Source organism: Colletes gigas, unplaced genomic scaffold (genome assembly GCF_013123115.1).
Source record: "Colletes gigas isolate AHSC1104 unplaced genomic scaffold, ASM1312311v1 Colletes_gigas_Sc00006, whole genome shotgun sequence".
NCBI classification, from domain to species: domain Eukaryota; kingdom Metazoa; phylum Arthropoda; class Insecta; order Hymenoptera; family Colletidae; genus Colletes; species Colletes gigas.
The window spans coordinates 3,967,571-3,985,915 of NW_025106635.1; the positions used below are offsets into that span (position 1 = coordinate 3,967,571).

Sequence of the window (18,345 nt, forward strand, 5' to 3'; positions counted from 1 at the left end):
CAGTTCGAAATGAGAGAGGAAGACGACGAGGAACGACGAAACTTAAGTTAGTGGTCTGAACGCGAGAGAGCAGGAGGACTGTGGGTGGCCGGGCGGGAGACGGAAAGTGAGCAAGGTATACCAACGGAGCGAGGCGACAGAAACGGTGGGGGAACACACGCGAGTAGAGGGGAAGCAGAGGGACGGAGAAGGACGGACCAAACGGTTAATGATAACGCGCGACGGAGACGGATGGACCCCGTAGAACGATAGATAGAGAAAGGTAAACGAAGCGAGGCAAGGACGCGTGGAAAGCGGACGAAGGAACGAGAGGAATCGTATCGAAAGAAATAGGAAGGAGGAATAGGTATGAAAAAATATCGTGCACGAAAGAGGGAGGAAGAGGGTGAGGTTGGTCCCGAGGCGGAAGGGAGAAAGGTAAAAGTCAGAAATGGGGACAGAGACGGAGAACAGGTATGATTGAACGAGCGGGAGGAAGACAGAGAGGGGGAGGGAAAAAGGGCGAGCGAGCGAGGAGGAACGGGCGGAAGAGAGACGGGATCCAGCGGCGAGATCGACGTAAGAACGTAGGAAGGAACGAGAGGCTCCCGGTGTCGTGCGCGCTTGCATTGCTTTTCGAAGCTCGCGCGCGAACAGTTCGAGAACGTGCGTGCGTGTGCGCCGATCGAGAAACGCACGTGAATAAATCCCGGATCCGGTACCCTTTCGCGGTCGTGTATCGATCCTCGACGACACTTCGAGGCTTCTCGCGATCGTTGGACATACTCGCGCGAAAGCTCACGGCGACGGTAACTTCTCGCTGGTTCGTTCCGTGGTCCGATAAACGGAGCGTTCGACCGTTTCCGCGATTCGAATCGCGCGGTTTGCCGGTTATCGAAGCATGCTCGAGCGTCTTTGAGGTCAAGGAGAATAACGGAGAGAAAGGCGGGAGTGCAAGTTGAACTGTGCGAGGAAAGCCGAAGCGGAAGGATCTGCGCGGGGTCACGGAGAAAGGTATCTGGCGCGCGGCGTGTGCGCGATTTTCACATTGTACTATCATTCTGCTTCGCGGGCATTTCCGCGTTTCTGTTTGCCCGCGATCCTCCGCGCGACGCTCTCGACCTCCTGCGATCGAGATTTGGTCGAACAAAATTTTACATTACCCGTTTCAAAATAAATAATGAATACTTCAAATTCAATTGGGGGGTCAAAGTTCGAAGTATGGGACCACACTGACTTGCGAAATTTTCATTATAATGAAATCAAACCTTTCCTAGACTTCATAACTGGAGATTTGAGAGTCAAACAAAATTTTTATGGAAAATAGTGGGATGACCCAATGTTTTGAATTTTATATATCAACCGTGATCTAGGATTACGTCGTAGGTCTTATGTTCTCGAGTTGACACGTCGTTTAATAAATTTCCACTAGGTTTAACTTCTACTAGGATCAATCATAAGATAAAGATCGACGTGGAAAAATAGCGATGTCCCTGTATCTGACACTAACAGAACAAGATTAATAAGACCCTTGATATAGTGGTTCGAGTAATTAAGAGGATCGAGTCCAGGCGATTAGGCAATCGTCGAGGTCTATAGCCTAGCTAATAGGTGCCATCTGACACTGGGTAAAACGACCAATACTATGGAAGAAAAGGACTGTCGATATCAGTTCAGGGATCTTGTCTAACTTGTTCAGCTATACTAGTAATCGTCATAGCCAAGTACTTATATTCGACACCTACGTCTAACGTAAACACCATGTTTTGTTTAAGACTAATGATAGGAAACTTAGTATCCTTCGTAATTTAAACCCCACCATCGATAGCGTAAATATTCTCTCTGTTTTCCCCCCAATTAAGGTAGTGACGCATTCCTCTTCTCCGCATAATATTAACTTCTTATCTTACGATTTAATTTCTGATTAAGTGGGCCTCGAACGGACACTTAATTTCTCACACGACGAAACGAACCCCCAATCTCTCCTTACCGATCAATTAGAAGCCCAGAGAACCGTAACTAAAAAGTTTCAAACATTGTCTTAAAAATATTGAGCGCTAACTATCGTATGCAATTAGCTTCGTTACGAGTACAATTCGTCTTTGTTGTGTTTGGATCGTGATAAGGACCACGAGTGTGACTCGATATCGCAGGGCGAGGTTTATGTTCCACTTCGATTTCGAAATCGTCTTGACCAATACTCGATTTTCCTTAGTTTTGTTGCAAATATCCAAACTAAAGAAATTTCTTATCTTTGCAATATTTTCCATGGAAAAATATGGAAGTCAATGTACTTATTTTTGTACACGGTTAAAGTGGCATTAACTACTTGTTAGCATTCGCGAATAAGGAGCAAAAATAGAACACTTCTGCAAACCCACTGGACTTAGTTTCGAGCCATTAAGCTTGAGATTAGATTCGAAGCTTTATTGAACTAGCAATCAAGACGATGACATCACACTTGGCAGCAGGCCAAAACAAACTTTCCTGTTCGTGCACCGAGGAGACGCAGAATAGAATTTCTAGGAACTTCTGTATTGACTTCATCGACAACTTCGATATGGAGTTTATGTTTCAGAACTTGTTGGCAGTACTTTGGCTACGTTGCACAGTGGTCGGAAATCTTACGAACCAAGGAATGCAAACGTTCGCGATGCTATTCTCGTTCTACAATTTCACACGCGTAGAATAATAAAATATAACTTTCGATTTTCCTCAAATGACTCAACTTCAAAATTCTCTGCGATGGAGACAAAACACGGTCGAAGTAACCGGTGACTTTGTGGTCTCAATTTGCTCGCGCAAGAGACTTTCGATCGTTTTGTTTGATATTAGCTTAGCGAAACAATAAATAAATCGGATTTTGACGTTGAGAGAAACACGTTCGGTCAGATTTTGCAATTTTTTTGACCACCGTGCATCGACGCCAAAGCTTGGAAATGGCGGGTTCGAATGGCGCCGTTCCTCGATATTGTTGGTAAATAGCACTGGCGGTCTTGTGCCACGCGTGGTAAATAAGGTGATAAATCTAAACGAGCTCGGCAACAGTTAAGGCGACACGGAATCATTTATGTTCGACTGCAGACGTTGTCGGATAAAAACACATGGTCGGCATTTACAGCTGCGAGACGGGTTCGTTGGAAACGCGAAAACTGCGCGGAGGCGCGGCTACTTCGGATAAGAAAAGTAACATAGGCGAAGACATTTACGATCATTATGTTAATTTCATGAACCAACTATTGTGTCCACTTGGTCGTTCAACTTTGGAGTCTATAAAACCCCGAAATATAAATACAAACGCTCGCTCTGTGGGACAGGTTCTGAAAGCTGATCGGAATTAAAAAGAGTTTTATTACTACTGCAAATGCGGTGTATAATAAAATTACATTTTGGGCTGGATTTGGGGGTTTCTGTTCCATTCCGGCGAAACAAAATTCTCACCTCGTTATATTTCATTATCGTTATGTTTTGTAACTGACAACTCGTTGCATGAATTATTCATGGTTCTAATTAGCCGGGGTTCGATCAATCGTGCCCGACACTGCCGATCATCGTTTCCCTTTGCCGCGACTTCGCCGATCGCGATAACGAGCCTGGCCTATGATAAAGGAAATGGAAATCGTGGTTTGCCAATCGAGCTAGAATAAATTAGCTTAAGGGTGTTTCGTTGTGTCCCAGTACCACTTCTAACAAAAAATTCCATATATTTGCCATTTCTCTTCGCGAAACACGAGGAAATTGAAGATCGCGATGTTTAAAAACTGTCCTACGTTTCACGGGGTCACGAAAATCCGACGATTTATGCTCGCGTAGTTTGAACATAAAACGCGACGGATAACGATCCGAGAAGAAATCTCTCAAAGTATGCTAATGGAATGCTAATAATGTCAGGGTGCCATTACCAATTGCTGTCAACAAGGTGGCAGAATCGATTTAGAAAAACGATACCGGTGTCTCCGATACTATGCATAAATTTCAATCCATTATATTTTATTATCCCAGACGTAACGTACACGACATCGAACGAAATTCCATATTCATGGACAGGCCACCGGTACGCGTTCCGTGCGAACAGATTTTCTCATAAACGTGGCCTCATGTTTTTTTTTTCTTCCCGCGATCAAGAACGGCGAAAGTCCACGCGTTTGCTAGGTCGCCTTAATTGCCATCTCCGGCAAATGAAATACACACGCGTTATTAGACACTACGAATTTACGCTAACGATGAAAAGTCATGCCTGGTAGTCGATAAAATTGGTAATTTGTCATTCTGGATATAATACCCACGGTGGATTTAATTTTCATGCACGGTGTTATTTATTAGGGCAGTGTATAATATCACTTCCCTACTAAATAAACTTTTTAACGACGGGTTTACATAATTCTGCCATTTCATTTAAAAGCTTCGGTAATATTTCAGCAGATGACGATTAAAAATAATTTTAGAAACTTGAACTTTGTAGCTTTCGTCGAATTACTATTTTTATTGCATTTACACGACAGCGGTAATAAAGATACGCGGTTTCCGGGATTGTTGGCTGGCAATAAATATTGCAATTGCAATGCAATAAACGCGAAATGGCTTTATTAAGCGGCGAACGAGTTACGAAGTTTCGTCGTCGACCGCTTCTCTCAGTCCACAATAATAAAATTAAAGCAAGACCGCGTACACAAAGTGAAATCCGACGTTCGTTTCACGAAACTGATGCCCGTGTAATCGAATTCGGTACGCTTCCGCGGAATCGATTTCGATGAACGGCAGGACAGAAAATACGAGAACGCGAGACCAGAACCAGTATCGAAGAACGCAAAACGTACATACCGAATACGAATAAAAAAAAAGAAATGCAAAATGCAAGTATCCATTCCGAACAGTTCGAATAACGATCGATTCCTTTGTGTTGGCTCCTTGCCAAATTGTATCTACTTTGCTAGTCGATAGGCGCCCCTTCGAAATAAAAAGTTCACCGATAGTTTCACTCGAGACGGATTAACCACTAAAATTAACTTGTCAGCGCGATATAAGTTAATTGCGATTTATAATCGACTCGATATAAGGTAAGGCACGTAACTGGAACCAGTTGGCTAGCTACGTAATTACGACCTAACATCTTAATTACCTAACAACTTCTCGTATAGGAAACTATTAATTCCTCTCGATGCGACCGAAGTGAACCTTGAACTTAGACCTACGGTGCGCGGTAATATTTTTTCGGCTTAAGACTCGGGATAGGGCTGTCTCAGCTTGAAGGGCAGGTAAATGAAGTTTAATCGCTCTTATCTCCCCTAGAAAGACCAGCTCGAGGTGTGTTTAGATTGGGGAAGCAAGCGTGAACTAGCAAAAGCAGTTGGGATACGGTCAGAGCAAGTCGAAACTCACGTTTGTTCATCGGTCTATTCCTCGTTAAACATTTCCAAGGCAATTTTTAAATATCATTTAAATAGTCAAGTCGACGGTTTATATTCGGAGTATTCGAACGCAGGAAATAGTCCCAGTCCTGGGAACAGTGGGCGCGACTGGAAAAAGTTAAGAAGCTCTGCTATATAATCAACGACAAACTCCTTGTTCCGGTCGCAAACATTTCAGTTTCCCAGCAGAAACCTCTCAAACGTCAAGTTCTCAGAGGAACGGCAACCGTTACGGTTTCACGTGACGTCCGCGAACCGCCATCGACGACGTTCATTAGAGGCAACTGATTTCCCTGAAGCACAAACAGGAACGAGTAGCCTGAAACGTGTTATAAATCCTTCCAAGACCTCCCCACGTCGAGGCATCGCATTGTGATATGCCGATTAACCAACCGAGGAAGATATAATCCCTCGGGTTCGACTCGTACGGAACGTAATGCATGAGCCATATCGGCGTGTACGATATTACGTTTATTACGCGTTACACCGATACGCTGTGGACCGAGTGGCGCCAACCAGCCGGCCTCCGCGTACCTACGTGTAACTAGGTACAGTGGCTGCCATATTCTTACGCCCAGAGATGCCTAGCATTCTCATCAATCTACTAATTCCAATCGAAAAATAAAAAAGCCCAAGCAAGAACCGAGTATTAGTTTTTAGAATACTTGTACACCCTTCAAAATTAATTTTGCAAACAATATCTATAATTTATGTTTCGACTCTGTCAAGACTAGAGAAAATAGTCAAACTTTAGTTTCTTAAATTCCTATTTTTATTATAAAAGTCTGTATGTCCGTCTCAGAAGCTGGAATCTTATTAAATGCAAAGATCGATTATTAAAATGCAAGTGTATGGCAGCCACTGTACGCAGGTACCTCCTCGGGGCGGTTTCGCGTTCACGTACCTTTGGCACACGTTTTATTTCCATTCGAGGAATACGCTCGAGCCGGTAGACCTCGTCTACCAGCAGATTAGCCGGGCGAATCGAATATTTATAGCCGCGTCCGTTTTCGCGATCGCACACGCGCCATCGAGAGCGCGTACACGGCTGGGAAAAGGGACAGGGCACGGCCGTCGCGTTCCGATAACGCCGCGGGAGTCCTCGATTCATTCTTCTTTACGGCAACGACAGCGTAATCTGGGAATCGCGGCGATAAATCCTCAACTATTCCGGGATCAAACGTTTCACGGACGTGCGTTGGAGTTATTGGCAATTTCCTCGTTATTTATGCCCGTGGCGTCGCTTTGCGCCTGTCTCGTATCGTGATTACAGTGTACGGACCGGGCGTTCTTTATCGCGCGTCATTAAGGCCCCGGTTCGGTAATATTTATACTTTATACACGGAGTCTTGAAAAAAACTCTTGAATCTCCCCTTCGTTTATTTACATTTTCTCAATACGTGCTCCAGGCTTTTCGATACACGCTCCTTCTTCTCCGATTAACCACTCGTGTCTTCTTAAGGAAAATTTAAGAAGTTCTGGAACCATCAGTGCGTAACTCGTTGCTACCGACGCGCGAGGGCTATATTTTTCAACAAGACAATGCGCCTTGTCATACCTCGAAGAAAACCAAGGTGTGGTTCGCTGAGAACACATAATATATCCGTCTAATAATTTTAAACCCACCTGTACATTTCATTCGCGCGCAAAGAAAATACTATCGTAGGAGCCACCAACTTTGAGTGTTTTTACAGTGTACCGTCTCCCATCATGCTTCAACTCTATGGAGAAACAATACTTGGTCCCGAGCTTTGTTCACTTTTATAATTTGCCGCTGAATCTCGAAACTTTCTTAGGCTCTTACGTAGTTGCATCGCGGAAATTAGCAAGCAGTCGGTTGCGCTCGTTTGTTATTTTCAGTTCGGTGTTATTTCATGACCCCATTCTATCCGAGACCGGTGCATTTTCGACAACGTGAATGCACATGCCGCGGTTCGTGATTAATGGAGTTTCTCCAAAGTTTGGCCATTGTCCAATGCCCGCCGTTGGCGCCAGTCGTAAATTGATAGTTTCCGCGGAATCCACTCTCCCGCGATTGCTCTTTCGATTGAATTGTCAAAAGTATTATATCACTTGAGATAAATGTTACGTGTCTGTTTACGTTTTGTATCCCCTTTGAAAACAGGAATTAATACCCCGCCAACGGGAGACATACTAGCATGTTATTTGCCAGCCGTGCGTAATTGGCGGGAAATGTACCGATACGCAAACATTTTAGACTAGATTCTGGTCGCGATAAACGCTTACAAATGTGCCCAGTATGTTATTCTCTCTTTATCTGCTTACATAATTTCTATATATCGCTGTAGCTTGAAATTTCGAGGATTCTAAAATTACAACTCTGAACATTATAAATAACAATAGGAAGATTAAAGTTTCGATGGAACGTAACTTTCGTACGTAACAATTCTTCGTACAACGCATAATTTACAAGCTATGGAAGGTGAGCATGTTTGGTGACTCACCTCGTGTGCATCGACGAAGGTACATGTACTCGCAATAACTAGAATTACGGCTCCAAAATTACTCGCCGCAGGCAGAATTATTGTTTCAAACTCGCCCATTGGCGACGTGTTAACATTGACATTTTGCAGTCAAGATTACTCTTAATTGTACCTCGTGAAACGAACTGGAAGAGGTCGCTGCTGGACTAATGATAAATAATTGATAGTTTCGACAAAATTCACGAAACCGACCTGTAATGAGTGCCTTTCGATCGAATTGTCGAGAATATTGAACGAATTAAAATGGGACTCTCTTGTTGACTGCAGGGATTAGCCCTGTGAAACGAGATGCAAAAGATCTGGTCCGATGAGAAAACTATGACAAGTCTTGAAGTAATTGGTAGCTTTCACAGAATTTACGAAACCACCCTATCAATTAAGAAAGACGAGACGCGATTAATTACGTTCTTCGACTGCAGGGATTAACCCTTTGCACTCGACAATTGTTTCAACATTTTTCTACCAGCAACTCGATCATTAGATATTGCATTTTATATCGCATAGTTGTTTGTTTTACCGAGGCAACCGACGTCTCCAGCGGAAAGGGTCAATATTGACGTTTCCTTGGCGTTTCAATTGTACCTTATGAAACGAGTCGCAAGAGGTCGACGTTGGACTAATGAGAAACAACGTCTGGCGGACTCTTGAAATGCTGGAAACCGCAAACTTGGACTTCTTTCTACCCGGAAACACTGCACGGTGCTACATTTCTCACGCAATAATTACTCGCGGTTCAAGAACCTTCAACAGACGAGTTCTTGCTCAACGAACGGACTCTTAACAATGAGTCTGTTATTGGTGATTATTGACGAACACGATGAGACTTTTTCGAAATAATTGATCCATCCATCTAACTCCAAATCTCTTGTATTATTACAACTCAGAACTTCAGTTTCAAGTTCTATGATTTTCTATGTTTTCATTTCTGAGTTATTACGATTATGAGTTGAGGACGTCGTGTTCCATAGTTGTTCAGGGTGCAAAAATCTCTGGATACGACTGTGCCGCGTAAGTCATGTGCAGCATCCGGAGGCATACTCGGAGCGTGATTTCTCAGGATTTAAAGGGCACGAACGATTAATGCCCGTCGGTACGTTGCCGAATACACCTTGTGGAGAGCGAGCAGCATCCCACATCGAGGTGGCCTTGCCTAAAAGTCGGCAGCTTACGAAACAGCACGTGGCTGTGGTATCGTCGGGGTGTGGTCTCTGCGGTTTCTCCCGTTACATCATCACGAATATATGGCCAGTCTAGTCATGCACTTTCTGGGTGGTTGGCATTCCTATTTTGCCTTTTCTTTTTTATTCCTTTTCTTGCCCTACCACGCGCTCGCGGGTGGATTCATCGCGCACCGCAGGATTACGTGGCGTACATAATCGACCACGGGTCTTAATTAACATTTACGATTATTCGTTGGCACGCTGTTCTGCGGGGAATTGATTACATTGCGCGCGACCGATGCATTAAGTTGCATTAACGAACGACCGCCCGAGCACGCTTCTCCATTTTAGGGATCTAGTCAGCCTGCTTAGGTTGCACTTTGTTCGAATGATATTGTATGTACCTTTTCAGAGGGTTTCTTAAATTTCTAATCGGTTTGAATCTTTAGTATTTACAGTATGCTGCGTTTGTCTATTGAGAAGTAGCACCGTCGTTCTCTAATTAAAGGCTCGTTAATGCCTTGCTGGTAATTCTATAAATTAGTTGTACATAAATTAACGGAGTGTTCGATGGTACTGGGTGATTAAGAATTGTGTCACGAAGAAAAACAGAGGTCTGTAGAACGTAGTGTCAGACGTGAGACGGGTGCACAAATCCTGTGACGAAGAATTACAGTCACGGAATAATTCCTCTTCAAACGCTTTTGTTTTTCTTATTCTTATCGACTGACGTTCGAGCCCTTTATGAGAAGTATAATGTAACTCCAAGGAATTTAAGGGGGGACAAAATTGAAGAATACAAATTAAAAAAAGAGGAAACGCGATAAGACACGTAATAAATGAATTTTTAGCGGGTGGTTCGAAGCACGGGCGAATTGCTACCATGAGTCAGCCTTGGCACCGATAGCTTCGTATCCGTAAATTAGCATTCGGCAAACCTCGAATACGCAGAAGACCTTCGCGATTCGCACGGTCCCCCGGCGTGTTTAAAAATTTCAGCTGCGTACGGAATGATACACAGCGACTGTTTCTTGGGAGTGACGTCTGCCGCGTTCTTTCCCGGGCTAACAAACGTCGTAACTTTACTACGGGGCTGACTCACCAGCCGACAATCTCATTCATCGGCGAACGAGAATCGCGATAACCGCGAATAAAACGGTCTTGCAACCGCTCTTCGGGGAACGACACATTTCCTAGGATGGGAAAGCGTTTTAGCAATTAAAGCCATTCGTTGGACGCGACGTGTACTTTTCTATCTCTCTTACCCGGTTTTCTTGCAACAGCTTCAACGCCACGAAGAGATTTACCGTCCCTATTTTATGTTCTTCCGTCAAACTCAACGGCATTTTCTTAAACAAGTTAAATAAATTTACTCTGTCGTAGCTGAAAGAGACTTTTCATTAGAGGGTCTTCAAGACGACCTCAAAGCTTCGTAGCCTGATGTACAGCTAATATTTCTAAACACAAAGTAGGCTACATTTTCCGTCTGAACATATGGAGCAACTGTACAAAATTTCAGAAACACATAGACTTTGAATGAGAGTTAAAATAGTAGATAGACAAATAGGAAAAGGAAGCTTGAAATTTGATAGTGGGGTGAGAGATGAAAATCTTTTGAAAGATTTAGAGAGAACCCGATGAGTGAAATATTGGCATGCGAAGCAGATAGGTGATTTTAAAGTTTAAAAGGCTCTGGAACCATTCGGTTTAAAAACGAAACCGTTAGTACGGTCACGGCTGATTGCGGTCAGTTAACCAAAAATACATCTTACGAAGGCGATTGCTTTCAAGGGACGAAGGACGATGCGATTCGCCATGCGGTTTTGACAGACGTTCCATGAAATCATACGCACAAATAGTGAACGAACGTCAAAGGAACGCCGAGTTTTTCTCGCGTCTGTTCGCCCACGTTACGACGAAACGGCCGCAATTCGAATTGCACGTCTCGATAACACCGAGTGATTTCATCTGTTATTTTCACTATGCTCCGTCAGTGGTAGGTGGACAGTGCGAATGTTTAGAATGGGATATCGATTGCTCAGATATTTGGTTTCAAAGTATCGGCGTGGTTTCGTTGGAAAACGTTGTTCCTAGAATCGCACAATGCAACTCCGATTAATTGAGATGCATTGAAAATTATGTGACACGAAACGAACGCCAGTGATCACTTTTAAAACAAAAGTCTATTTATTACCGTCTCGATCTCTCGCTTAGGATCATCTTTAGGATAACAACGGTTGATCTATAATCGAAAACAACCGTCGTCGAGAACAGAATACTATTTTTATAGCGTCTTCTATTTTTATTTAAACCCTGATTTATAAGTCTACGGTTGAGGTGTGGAGTCAAGAAAGTAAACGAAGGCTTCTGAATTGAAAACGAAAGCGAGTTTAGAACAGGCACGCCAGGCATCCGAGCGATGAAAAAAGATCTTGTTCGTGCGTTCTTCTCGGGTGCACGCGTAAGTGCATCGTTGCAATTGCTCGCGGTAGATTCGTACCAAAGATAGAACTATTCGTCAGTCAGCGGCTCTATTTTTTCCTTGTATGAATATAAATAGGCACAGACAATCCGTGTCAGCGGTTTGTGACCCACGAGCTGTTTTGAAACACTTTTATATTTCTTTCAACGCGCGTGGAAATAGCCGACCATTTATTCCCGTACCGGTTTAACTGCCCTATATTTTTGGCCCAGTATTTTACTAAATCCAAACATCCTGGTAAATATATCACGCATCGAGCTGCGTGTAACTGTACACGCCAATAACTCACTTTACCGTTTTTTCGAAGATTTTTAACAACAAACCCTTCTCATCGAACAATGCGTTCGAAAGAAAAATTTTTTTCAACAAATAATATACCCTCTACCTAATTCCATACGGTGCTTCTATAGTTCAAGAATTAAATTTCATAGTGTAGAATTCCATCGACGCGGTTCGACCGCAAAATCATTCTTCATTGTTCGTCGACCGCAGTTTCCATAAAAGAAAGAGTACAGTTATTGTTATTAATCCCCGTGACAGATTTTATGGCTGCACATAATTCCGCATCGGCGTACGTCAGATTTCTCCGGCGAGGCAATTATCAATTTCGCTAGACGGTCGGGGCAATTTTGCAACGATTTTCTTCCAGGAAGGCGTCCTCCGAGTCTTTTCCAACGCGAACGATTATTTTCGCGAATGTGAGAACGTCCAGGGATAAGTCTCTTCTTTACTGTACAAACACGCGCGTTACGGAAGCCATAAATTCCGTTTACGTCGAATAAGGATGCGTTTTCGGATCACATCGATGCGTCTGGCTAGGATCGACCTCTATCTACTTCGTTCCTCGTTTCAATCCAACGGATGCTATCGGCTCGAAACGCGGCTAGACGCGCTAACGAGGAAGGAAATCGTAAATTTTGCAATTGTAAACTCAAATTACCACGAAGATAACGTCGATTCCACGAAATTTATTACGAAGCTCTCGTTACCAGTGACTTTTCGTTCTGCTAACAATATTACAGTCTAGACGCCCTTATTTTCATATAACGTTTTATGCTCGATACAGGATGCTTCAGTAACCGTGACTCGACCGGGAGAAATTGTCCACTTAAGAGAGCAAGACAAAAATATACAATAAAATTTAATTGAATTTGAATATTTATGGACGCGTCTGTCCATTACTTACTTTTTCCAAGTTGTGCTCTATTTAACGCGTACCCAATCAATTTTCAAGGTTGATTTTCACCAAAAGGAAGCCTCGACTTAGTTTTTTATCAGCTATTTTCGGAATCTATTCAAATCCTGTCCACGGGACTGCATTTCGATGCGATCCGTCTCAATCGAGGATGAATCACGCGTCATTACAGCAGGCTGAACGACCGAGGATCGCATTCTCGCTAACACGCATGCAAATCCTTTGAATTAATGCAACGCGAGCATTACGGCCGACGTTTAATAGAAACGATTGCGTTTCTTTATTCCGACCGGTAAATGAAGATTGGCGGATTGTTATCGCCCGACACGGAGCACATTAACAAGTAATTTGATGAGCTGCAACTTGTCGACCACCAGTATCGCATTAGCTCCTTCGTTGTTTACGGTGAGTCACACCGTAAATATAGATACGCATTCTCGCTAGGCGTATGCTAACGCGCTGAATCTTTTTATCGGAGCCACTTTCCCCCGTCGAGCAGACGGATTACCCTAATTCCCGTAATTATCATAATGAAATACACCGTACCGCGAGTTCGAGAGATTACAATCGTGGCTGTCGAACCGAGTTGGGCAATAATCAACTACAATTTGATGATTACTGAAAATAGTAGCAATCTAGCAGAACTTTTGCAATCTATAGTCAGTAATCGTGATTAATAAGGATGGTTTTGCTTTAACAGCAATCTTCAATTTACGTCTTGCTCAACTCTGTTGTCAAAGTATCTACAACGCTGCAATTTTCGAGAAACATTCGGCAGGAAAGTTCACGGAATTTGTCGACACGAACTCCCGGCGAAACGAGTCGTCGAGGCAGTTAAATTGTGATTTACAGTCGAAGACTTTCATATTTCTGCGGATAACGTGCACTTATAGCGTCCCGTATCTATATTCTCGATAGCGATTGACGCATTGATACCATAAACCCACGACACGGCACGCACGGTGCCTCTAACGGATGTGTAAACTCGGGTCTAGTTTTCCTTCGGCGTTTCGTGTTGGAAAATTTGCAAATCGCGTGTAACAACATGCCTGAATGTCGCGATAAGAAATAAACGCCGTACGGTGGACGTTTCCGTTGGTGATTCTTCGATTAAAATATATAATCACTCAACGAGGCGCGACAAGACACGAGTAACCATTAGTCACATCATTCTCTTAATCTTCGCGTAGCAGATTGAAACTTGTTTTGCAACATTGCTGCATTGCCCAGTCGTGTAAACACTTTTACCTACCGTTCGTACGGTGCATTTTTATGGGGTCGTTAGAAACGTTGAATGTTATAAAAATCTTGCAGAAGAAAACAGTGATATTCCTTGGCACGATACATTGGCTTGCAGTAGAATAATAAAGAGATTCACTGTCCAGTAAAACTAAAACTAGAAAAATTACCAAAAATTCGATATAATCCCTTAAATGGTCAATGTCTGACTGGTTTTTGGGTCGAGAAGTATTAATAGAAGTAGATGCAACAAGTTAGAACGATAACTGGGATGCACCGTTCAAGCGGCAAGTCAGCGCGTTGCATAAATCAAGGAAATCTGCTTAATTACTTTCAAGTAGAACAGTCCGTGCCGCGGTCTGGCTCTGGTGCGATCTGATTCACGGGCGGTTAAGTGGCCGAGCAAAAGTTGCCTCGCAGGGACATCCCGTCGGAATCGTAATGTTATGCGAGCAATTAATAATACAGTAATTTCATTCAGAGTATCGCGATTTTTATCCTTCGAGGCGTCACAATATTATCTTTATGCAAAGTTTAATATACCAGCACCAGCTGACCCAAAAATCGCGATACGATTGACTATCGAGTCGTGTCGTAGAATTTAATTACGAATATTTATTGACAAAATCAAATGTCTCGTACCTCCCTTTCGTTGCGTCACAGTTCGAATCTCGAGCTACCCCGACGCTTCGAAAGAAATTATTGTGGCAAGTTCGCGTAAGGCAAACGTTATGCAAACAGAATTATTAAAGATTCATTGCCGTCCAGTTTAAGACCGCGCCAGGTTCCCTCGATCATTTTTATTCTGCTCTCTCCGGATATCGTTCGTACCGTTTCAAAATACTCACTCGGCGAGATACGACCGGTGCACTTTCGTGCATGGTAATGAGCTACACAGCTCGACGTCCAAATTCATGATTAATCGAGTAATCAGGCAGGACAGTTGCACGGACATTCGTCCGTTAAGTAATTAAAGGACTTGTTGCTGTCTCGATTTCCACTGTCAGAAATATTAGCTGTCTTGCGCGGGGAATCGAACGGAAGATTGGAAACAGAATGCACTTCGTACGATGGACAAACAATATATCCACGTTTGATATTTACCAATATAATATATATTCATTATTACATGTGAGGAAGGGAAGGGAAGACAGAAAAATAAAATGATGGAGATACGATGATTGCTTGTCTCAATTCAAGCACGTCATTAATATTACAAACGCAGTGCATAGATTCCTTGGATTTATAACCCGCAACTGTCATGATATCAATAATCCACTTGCTATAAAAAACCGTATACAACTCATTAGTTCTCGCGCTTGTCTGATCGTCGCATCGTGTCACGGACATTAACCGACTCGAGAAGGTACAACATAAGTTTCTTCGTTTTGCAGATCGAATCATTCGTTGAACGGTTTTAATCACAATTATCGGCCAATTCTACGCCATTTGAGTTGTATGTCCTAGGCATTGCCTCTTCGAGGTGTAAAAAGATAACAATTCTTGTATCTCTTACCGTGTGAGTATTCTTGGAAAAGACTCATCAAACAAAGTCAATTTACATTCTGGAAAGGAAGCATTTCCAGACTGTACAATTACACGGACTTTCTACATCTTCAGAATCAGTAGAATAAGCCCCCAATGTCTGACTCATTGAAAATACTACATTATCTATAGGAATATAAAATAAACTTTTTCTTTATCTTCTCTAGTCTCGTTTGGTGAAACTATCGTGACGTATTTGTCTCGGTTAATTTTTAAGTGCCCACCCTCTTGCTCTTCCGGGTGTGGCACTGTTCCAAGTTGTTTTATTTATAAAGTAAAATTGCTCGAATAATTCCAGCATTAGTTTGCAGTACGTGGTCCGACGAATCGACCGTTTGTCCCGGAAATATAACAGGGGTCAATTAAAATTCATTCATCGAGAGGGGCAACGATCCATCGTCTTTACCCCGAGCAATCGACGTAATCGTCCGCTTGTCGGCTGCACTTCCGAGCACATCGCCGGCGCAACATGACGCAACGTCCAAATTTATGATTAATCGCGGTTCCTATACGGCCGCCGCTCGCCTTCCTGTTCCTTTTACGGCGAACGTCGAGAGTCCGCCGAAAACGCGTGCCGCGATCGCGTGGTCCACGGTCGAACAAAACAACCTTCCTGGGAATCAAATCATTTACGGAAAAATTATTTTCTATTACGGGGGTCAATTACAATCATTTTTGGTGAATAGACATACCCCCGAAATCCTACCCACTTTTGAGAAATAAATTCGAGAAGGTGTGAAATTTTTGGAAAAAATTAAAAAATTTTAAATCGTTTTAAAAAAATTATCTTTGATTGCACGGGTCAATTACAATCATTTTTTGTTATTAAACATACCACCGAATTCCTACGCATTTTCGAGAAAAAAATTCCTTACCGAAAATATAATATCTGGCCAGAAATGTTTCTATAACTTTTTAACGAAGCCTCAATTAACAAATTAGTACCCTTGATTTTCGTGTTATTTTGGCCTCTAGAATCTCCCGTTAAAAAATAAAAATTTGTTTAGAGCCTATGATATAAAAAATCATACTTCTTCGGAATTTTCAAAGGTACGCGATTGATTTGATCGTTGAAAGTATAGTGGCAGGTTGGATCGAGTTTTATCGGATTTATTTCCGTCACGATCCAAGTTAATTAAAAACAGAAATGGTTGGCCATCTCGTGTTTGGCCCCACTGTGGGCCCCCCCGGTCGTGTTCCTGTTCCTTTTTCGGCGAGCACGTCGGCAGACGGCCGAAAGCGTTTCGCGTGCCGCGAGTGTGTGCATTCGCGCGGCGTATGAGCTCAGAGGCTCATGCGTACACGCACGTACGGATTGCCGCCGCGCTTGGAATATAATAGCGGGTAATACGATGGAACTGGGGCAGTCCTGCTTTGACGCGCGTCTTAGAAGCCTCCACCTGCTACGCTCCCGCTACCGGCGCGCGAATTTTTATTTTCGGCGGCCCGATCATCGTCCGTGATTCGCTCGCCTGTCGCGATTCAACGTTTTTCGCGTACGCGACGGGAACGCGAATGGGAGCTTTCGAGGTTCGCGTGACCGTAGTTTCTCCGTGATCGTCCGAGCGTCGACGTCTCGCGAGCCGCGACCGCGATACCGTTCGCCAAAGGACTCTTGTTTATTTTTTCGTCGGACCCCAGGGTTCGGTACCAGTGACATTTCAGTGATCGAGTGAACTACGACGCGGGGGATTCGTGGTTTCCGTGCGTGGTTCGCGTGCCAAGATATAAGAGGATACTTGCTTGCGTGCATTCTCCGGGAAACTAGAGTGAGTTCATCCACATCAATTTAATAGACGGCCGCGTGTATACTCGGTAAGGTTGACTCGATGGAATGCAACAAGCATCTGCAACCGATGACCATCGAGACTTATGCGCAGTCACGTCGAAAGTCACTTTCCTCGTTCGCGAGCATCGATGCTTCTTTTTGTTTGTCTTTCAAATGACTACTCGAGAATGCCGTGCGCGAGTATGTACAAGGTGTTCACGCTGGAATTTGTCATGTTGCAAGGACGCGTTTCTGTGGGTCGGGACGAAATGAAATTCTCGTGTAAAAGTGGACACGAGGACGCGTTGTAAAAATGGTCAGAATTTTCAGCGCAAACAAAACTCACTCTCGACGGGGAATTATTTAACATAATATTCCGTTAACCACTCGACCGGGTGCCTCGATGATTTCAGGACGAAGTGGTCGAAATGTGCTTCGATATTCTCCAGTGTAATTAAACTCCTCTTAACCCACTAACCGCCAAATAATGATCAAATATTAATTTTCGACGCCTCTTTACAAATTTCGAATATTTTTGAATTAGGTATATACGAATGTACAAATGTATCTCTCATCGGAATTTTTTTCGACTAAAATTCAGCACATCTCTGATCTCTAATGAAGTAATGGAGCATTTCCAGGCCCACGTTTATACGATTCTTCCGTTCTATTTTGACCCGTTAAACACAATCCAGCAGCGCGTTACGTTACCCTTGACACACCCTGTATATTATAAAGTAGCGTATCAGATAATAATATTTACTTCGAACGAACGCCATCCAAGATACGATGAGCGAAAAAGAATCAGTAACACACTTTCTCGGAATCGGTGCTTTCCGTATTCTAACGCACACTTTAATTCTGCAGCTTAGAAATTTCCGTGAACTACGCTCGATAAATTAAAAAAAGAGCAATTTCTCTTTACGTAGATGTCTGATAATCGCGATAAGCGTGTCGCAAAAATGTCAGCGGTACTTACGTATTGATTACTCGCGTGACACAATGCTTTCATGCAATAATAGAAGACCAGTGTTCTGTTCTATAATTGAATTTTTATTTTTGTTC

General features: G+C 43.1%; 2 protein-coding genes across 8 annotated transcripts in view; one reads left to right on the top strand and one right to left on the bottom strand.

The window, feature by feature from the left end:
• LOC122395973 (synapsin) overlaps positions 1-18,345 on the bottom strand; it is a 47,312-nt gene that overhangs the window by 11,748 nt on the left and 17,219 nt on the right. The window lies entirely within an intron of this gene.
• Positions 629-18,345, top strand: part of LOC122395975 (metalloproteinase inhibitor 3) — a 28,237-nt gene continuing 10,520 nt past the window's right edge. For 2 of the 3 annotated variants that reach the window (XM_043394002.1, XM_043394005.1), the window contains exon 1: positions 16,974-17,281. The gene's annotated coding sequence lies outside the window, so the exon portion shown is untranslated. Of the gene's footprint in view, positions 994-16,973; positions 17,282-18,345 lie in introns of those variants that run through there. The other variant, XM_043394004.1, reaches the window with a different exon arrangement.